At 41.9% G+C, this 7,503-nt stretch overlaps 1 long non-coding RNA gene across 1 annotated transcript; it reads right to left on the reverse strand.

Annotated features, from left to right (window-relative positions):
• Positions 1–872: 872 nt before the first annotated feature.
• LOC110151168 (uncharacterized) lies at positions 873–4,529 on the reverse strand. Its single transcript, XR_002317970.2, has 3 exons — positions 4,335–4,529; positions 3,793–4,083; positions 873–2,586 (listed from the first exon to the last, which is right to left on the reverse strand). It is a non-coding gene; the product is annotated as an uncharacterized lncRNA (long non-coding RNA).
• Between the last annotated feature and the right edge of the window lie 2,974 nt (positions 4,530–7,503).

Here is a 7,503-nt window from a genome sequence, read left to right on the forward strand (position 1 = left end):
CGGTTCTTATGAGGATAGAAGTAAATGATAGACTACATGTAAAAAACACTTAGCACAGTGCTCAGTAAATATTATTGTTATTATCATCTACACATGTTATTCAGATGCCAAAGGGTTTCCCCTTGAGGACTGGGTTAATCCTAGCCTGCACCTAAATTCCTCAACCCCAAACAGTCAAAAGCCCTTGTCCAGTTTCCGGAAGCTCCTGCATCAGGCCTCCCACTTCCAATCCCCCCGTGTTCCCTCCAAATCTGTGATGCTGCTTCTGGACCTCCCCGCGCCTGCCTGCCTTCCCATCCCACGCGCTGCCCACCCAGGAGCACCCTCACTGTCCCCAAAGCCCAGGCCTCTTACTGATTCCCGAGGGGAACCAAGGTTATGCTTCTTCTTGTTGCCTGAGTTTCTAACTGAAGATTGAGTGCGAGAGGCCAAGGGACCTAACTTGAGGCGCACCACCTACTGCCAGCCCTTTCCCCCCCGTGCCTCCTGCTGTGTTACAACACACTCAGGAAACCTTCGCCTCCATCTATACTCACGCTCTGAACATCTGCCCCAAGAGACTACTCAAGAAATTTCAACACAAGAGTCTGGCGGCATCTATGCTTCCCGCTCACACGGACCCCACTACATTCTTCCCAAGGGTTTCAGCAGGGCCTCCTTCGGATTGCTCCCTCTCCATGGATAAGGGGAGAAGCTTGGCCTCCTCTGCCCATGACACCACTGGTTTTCAGGTGGGGGCTCTTCTGTGTGAGCCAAGGCCCCAGCTAGGTCTTGTGAACTGTGGGACTATCGTCTAGTTGAAGTGAATTCAAATATGGCATCATTAACATTTTAGGGTGACTTCTATTGACTGAAAAAAATTGCCCAACCCACAAGGTGAGAATTATATTTTATTTGGTGGGTGAAATTGAAGACTTAAGCCCAGGAGAGAGACTGCTCTGAAAAGAAAAGAGAGCAAGCAGGATACATAGTTTTTGCAACAAAGACCAGATAGCTGGAACATCGAAAGATTACCATTAGTTAAAGAAAACTACATATCTCAAGTCCAGGAGGTAGCACTTTTCTGTGTATGGGAAGATGCAAGAAGCTGGGCTCAAAAATAAATAAATAAATAAAAATTTAAAAAAATAAAAAAATAAAAAAAAGAAGCTGGGCTCCTTGAAATAATCCCTTCACTGTGCACCTCAGTTTTCTGGGACCAGTATCCTGTGCTTTCTCATCCTGGATTGCCTCAGGGTACCTCACTGGAGGGAGGGGAGGCTGCAGTGACTGACTGTTTGATGATGGGCATCTGTTTCCACCCTGAGTTTCCTCGGGGCTCACCCACAGGGGGGCTGTGCTGTGATGGCTTGATGACTGCAACATCCTTTGTTTACTGATATGGCAGTTGACTTTTTCATTGAGACTTGGAAATCAGGCACAATTCTAGCCCCTAATCTTCTGCCATTCCACCTCCACCTTGAGAGGCAGGGACTGCCCCGTGCCTCTGACCTCACCGGCTGGAACAAATCCTCTGGCAGGCACTCTGCTCTGAGGAGCCAGCCTCTTGCAAGAAGAAGTTGGGATGACTACCAAGGTTTGTTTGTTTTTGTTCTTCTGCATAGGACTGGAGTATCTACTTGAGATTTTTAATTGAAAACTTATATTTGGTCTTCAGGCTTCCCTGGTAGCTCAGCTGGTAAAGAACCCGCCTGCAATGCAGGAGACCCCAGTTTGATCCCTGGGTCAGGGAGATATCCTTGAGAAGGGAACAGCTACCCACTCCAATATTCTTTTTTTTTTTTTTTAAATAACATCTTTGTTTTATCTCATATTGTCACAAAAGATGTCCAAGTACTTTACAAAAATTAATTTTCAAGAATAGTTCAATGAGACATCTCTATACTCAATAACTGAGGTAATTAAGACAGCAACTAAGAGAGTTTTTCTATTCTTCACGTTGCATGGATTTGGGACCAAATCTGGCCATTCAGAAATCTGAAAAAAGTATTGTTTTATTTTTATTTTTTAATTTTTTATTATTTTTTTGAAAAAAGTATTGTTTTAAATAGCCAGTTGTTTCATTTACCTAAGAATTTATTGCTAGACCATCAACTATGTAAAATTTTGTATTAAGACTCTTAGTTTAAAATTCTCATAAAATAGATGACACATTTCAGTACATACGTTTCATATACTTCTTGGATACAATATACTTATTTACCTTTTTCTGTGTAGCTTGGAGCCACAAGGATCAACCTTATTTATTGCCCAGTGTTACAATACAGGTATGTCTTACAGGGTGAGGAGCTGTTTGTCCTTCTACTAAGTAATGTCTTTGTGCCAGCTTTTTAGTTTTCTGCTTCCTCTCCTGCTGTTGTTTTCCTGCTGATGGTAGTTTTTTACTTCCTTCTCTTGTTTGGATTTAATCTATTGAGAGAAACCAACCAGCTAGGCTTAGAATCATCTCAAGTGAAGTACAGGTTCCAAGTGACAGTCTGTGGAATTCTCCAGCGAGTATCCAGGAAAGCCAGTGCATGGACTTTGTCACAGTAGCACTGGCTCTGAGAAGCTTGTCTGCATTACTTCTTGGTCCTGGGTAAAATTCTGGATTGAGTCAAGAGTTATAGTGCAAAGGTTATCCATGGACTTGAGGGGAAAGTCAAACTAATTATATTGTTCATATTCCTTCTGTTTTATGACTGCTTTGCTGAAAAGTCACATCTTTCTCTTTAATAAAAAATCAAGATTCTTAACCTAAGCAATATCTTTTTTCTGCTGTAAACTTAAGTCATATCTCCAACATAATAAACAGCAGATATATGGATGATTCACTTCCTTTTAAAAGAGATTACAAGTAAAACAATGAATGATTAATATGAATAATCTGTCATGTCTCCAAAATAGATATCATGTAAATCACAAGAAAGGTCCAATCAGCCTCTGTTACATCTCCTTTTCTCTTTAAAACAATACAGATATTCAGAAAATTTTCCATTTACATTCTCTGTGATTCAGTCATGCTAACTGTGTACTATATTATTTAAACCTCAGAATTCTTAGGTGTTAGTCCTTTCTTAAGTTTGATAAGAGCACTTTTTCATTACTTGTTATGCAACAATGAATTGTAAGAATTGGTCCTGTGTTACCAGGAATAGAAATAAAACATGGTCTGCGACTTCCAATGGAGTAGACACAGTCCTTAAAATTAATATATGTGGGACATTTCACTTAAGGAGCAATCACATCTTTAACTGATCCTTCTTTCAGTTTATCTATGTAGCTAAATGTGAAAATAACCCTTTGTTTTTTAAAAAGTAATTTTTAAAAATCTCCTAGAATTAGTCGTCTCTAAACTTTCCATGGTTTTTGTTGTTTTTTTTTTTTAGTTCTACCAGTTTATTGCTACCAACCCATCTCCCTCCACCCTCGTGCACACTTGCTCAGTCATGTAACCCCATGGACTGCAGCCCTCCAGGCTCCTCTGTTCATGGGCTTTTCCAGGCAAGAATACTGGAGTGGGTTGCCATTTCCTTCTCCACCCACTCCAATATTCTTGCCTGGAGAATCCCCTGGACAGAGGAGCCTCACAGGCTACACAGTCCATGGGATCATAAAGAGTCAAATGCGATTGAATGACTTTCATTTTCATTTGGTCTTTATCCCCTTTTCTGTCATAAAACTTCTAAAACATTTCCTTTGATGAGAGCAATAAAGGTGTCTTTTGTTGTATTAATGAAGGGACTTTTGGAAAGTCCCTATAGAACCTACGGATGGGGCTTTGTCACCTAGGGAGCCAACTTTTAGCCCTACCTCTAGCCAGGATTTAATCAGTCATGGCTGAGCAATGAAGCCTCCATAAACACCCAAGAGGATGAGTCTCAGAGAGCTTCCAGGTTGGTGAAGCAGAACACTTCCAAGTGCCACTGTGCCAGGCCCCAAACTCCATGAGGACAGAAGTTCCTTTGTACAAGACCTCACCCTATGCAGCGCTTCATCTGTTTGTTGATTCGTTTCCCTTATTCTCCTTTGTAGTAAACCAGTAATCCAGTGAGTAAGCTGGTTTCCTGAGATAGGTGAGTCACTCTAGCAAATGAATGGAACCTAAGGAAGAAGTCACAGGAACCTCTGATTTATAGCCAGGCAGTCAGAAGCACGGGTGAAGCGCTGGGCTTGGGACTGGCATCAGAAGCAAAGGGCAGTCTTGTGGGACTGAACCCTCGACCTGTGGAACTGGATGCTGTCTCAGGGTGGATAGTGCCAGGCTTGGGTTAAACTGTAAGACACCCCACTGGTGTCACACTGGAATTAGACACTGGATCCCACCCCCCACACTACCATACTTGCTTCCTGACCTGAGTGTCCAGAAGATCAAGGCAGAACTCACAGCTTGAGAAACTACTCTTCAGACCTCCCCTCTGTACTTTATGCCTCAGCTGCTCCATTTCAAACTTCGCAAGTCCAAACGCAGACCTGCTTGGGAGACCTCTCACCAAAGCTGACCCTTTAAATGTTCTCTGTCTCCATGAACCACACTAGCATCCATCCAGTCAGTCAGTCAGTAACCAAAACCTCATCCATGACATCACAGTCAGTAATCAGTCACCACATTATGACAACATCACCTCCAAACATCACCCACACCTGCTGTCTTTTCTCCTCTTCTGCTACCACTGGAGCTGCCCCGGTGCCCCTGCCTCTCTCCTGGCCCCCAGCAGCAGTTCCCCAAGTATTCTCTTCACAGGCCCGAGCCTGCCTCCAGTCCCTCTCCACCCAGCAGCCAGAATGGTCTTCCTATCTGTAAGACATTGCCTTTCATGCAAGAGAGAAGAAACTCTAAGAAAATGCATGTGTGTCTCCCATTTGTGCAAAAAGAAACACAGGAGGGGTAAACCAAAAACTAGTGTGATTAATACCTACAGAAGTTGGGTGGGAAAGCTGTTGTAAAAGCAGGGAAACGGGAACAGAGTTGGGAGTACGGGTGAGGTTGGTAGGGAACTTGGCTGAGTTTACCTTTTCTGTATAGCTCAGATTTTATTTTAGAACCATGGTAATGTTTCACATACCCATAAAAGTACTATGTAAATAACAAACTAATAACAACCAGAATGTGTGTGTATGTTTGGAAGAGGAGTGTAGAAGGATCCAAATTGGAATACAAACAGTGAAAGATAAACCTAGCTTTATTAAAAATGAGTAACACAACCACACTCAAAGGCATAGGGAAGAAAAGAACTAATATAAGTAAGGTTGACTTTTTAAAAAGTATTTTTACCTTATGCTGTCAAAAGGTTAGTGACAAATTCTACTTGATGAATGTGTTTTTCATGTTTATGGATTAGCATTCTGAAGTTACTTTATGTATAATACTAGATTGAACAATAAAACCTATATTATGTATAAAAGAGCCATATTTCTCCTTGTCAGAAAAAGAAACACGGGGGAAAAGTACTCTGAGACGATGCAAATAAGATATCTTATTTCTCATCATACTTTCTTCCATTAGTTTTAGCATCCATTGATGATACTTGCCTGCAACAATTATTACAATTACTACTGTGCTGCTTGCCAAATTGTTGTTTTTCTATTTCTACCTTTCCTTCTTCTATGTTTACTGTTTGGAATTCTAACATTCACATGAAATTTTCTGTCCTTTTGGTATGCCCCCACCATTTTTTTTAGTACTTCCCGACATTTTACCACCATAAGATGTTTTAGGCAAATCTGTTTCTTCCTTGTCTTCACCCTGGAATTCCTCATCAAGTATCAGTGGATCATCTTTTTGGAGAGTGATATTTAGAAACTAAGATCTGGGTTCTAGATGTCCCCATTGCTTCTAGATCCTTTCAAGGAAAAGAACTAGAAAATATATGTATGAACATACACACATCTATATCTTTGTTTGCACTCATCTATCTGTATATATGTTAAAAATCATGAGCTCATACTGATACCTCCAATTCCAGTCCAGAATTACAGGGTTTATTATAGTATTCCTGATTTTCTTATATATTTTTAATAAATGTCTGAAGGCCAAAACAGCCAATGTTAAGAGTCTCTCAGTAGCCAAGTGTGGAGTAAGCTGAGCAACAAAATAAAAGATAGTCATGGACAATAATCCAGAGAGTAAAGTAAATAAACATGATGCCATACTGATATAAATCAATGGTTGGATAAATAATGAAGTGGAGTTAAAGGACAGTTCTTTGTTACAGTAGAATTCCAAGCAAGAAGTGTAGAAAGACGACGAGAATAGAAAAATGACAATTTGGCAAATACCACTGTAATAATTACTATTATTAAGGGCTCACATTTCTTCAATCCAGAGATGATCTAGTGTCAGGTGTCAGGCAAACTGTGGCCTTCTATGGAAAGAAGAGTGTATCATCAAGTAGCTACCATCTTCCATTTGGTGGAGACTTTAGTTCCACAGAGAAGACCAAAGATGTTTGGTATATCCCTTGAGGTAGAACCAGAACACTGCCCCAAGGTTGCACTGTTTTTTCTTGACTGCTCCCTGCTCATCTCTGCATCCTATCCCTTTCCTGATTAGCAACTGATTGAACCAGTTCTTTGGAACTCAGGGAAGGGGACACAGAAAGGCTTTAATGCCCAAGAGCCCCACAGGGTCCTGCTTGGTTTCAGAAACTGGGCATCCCAATTGGGATCCCAACAAGGTTGAAGACCTCCTTACCTACACTTCAGCTAATATTTACTGAGCCCCAATTATCAGCCAGAAATTCTCACACCCGGTATCTCATTTTTTCCTCATCACAGTCCCACAGATTTATACACAACCTTCTGGTAGCTCAGATGGTAAAATGTCTGCCTACAATGCGGGAGACCCAGGTTTGATCCCTGGGTCAGGAATATCCCCTGGAGAAGGCAATGGCAACCCACTCCAGTATTCTTGTCTGGAAAATCCCATGGATTGAGGATCCTGGTAGGCTATAGTCCATGGGGTCACAAAGAGTCGGACACGACTGAGCAACTTCACTTTCACTTTCTCAGTTCAGTTCAGTTCAGGTCAGTCGCTCAGTCGTGTCTGACTCTCTGCAACCCCATGAATCACAGCACGCCAGGCCTCCCTGTCCATCACCAACTCCTGGAGTTTACTCAAACTCATGCCCATTGAGTCGGTGATGCCATCCAGCCATCTCATCCTCTGTTGTCCCCTTCTCCTCCTGCCCCCAATCCCTCCCAGCATCAGGGTCTTTTCCAATGAGTCAACTCTTCACATGAGGTGGCCAAAGTATTGGAGCTTCAGCTTCAACATCAGTCCTTCCAATGAACATCCAGGACTGATCTCCTTCAGGATGGACTGGTTGGATCTCCTTGCAATCCAAGGGACTCTCAAAAGTCTTCTCTGACACCACGGTTCAAAAGCATCAATTTTTCAGCTCTCAGCTTTCTTCAGAGTCCAACTCTCACATCCATACATGGCCACTGGAAAAAGCATAGCCTTGACCAGACGGACCTTTGTTGGTAAAGTAATGTCTCTGCTTTTTAATATGCTATCTAGGT

Source organism: Odocoileus virginianus, chromosome 11, assembly GCF_023699985.2.
Source record: "Odocoileus virginianus isolate 20LAN1187 ecotype Illinois chromosome 11, Ovbor_1.2, whole genome shotgun sequence".
Lineage (NCBI taxonomy): Eukaryota > Metazoa > Chordata > Mammalia > Artiodactyla > Cervidae > Odocoileus > Odocoileus virginianus.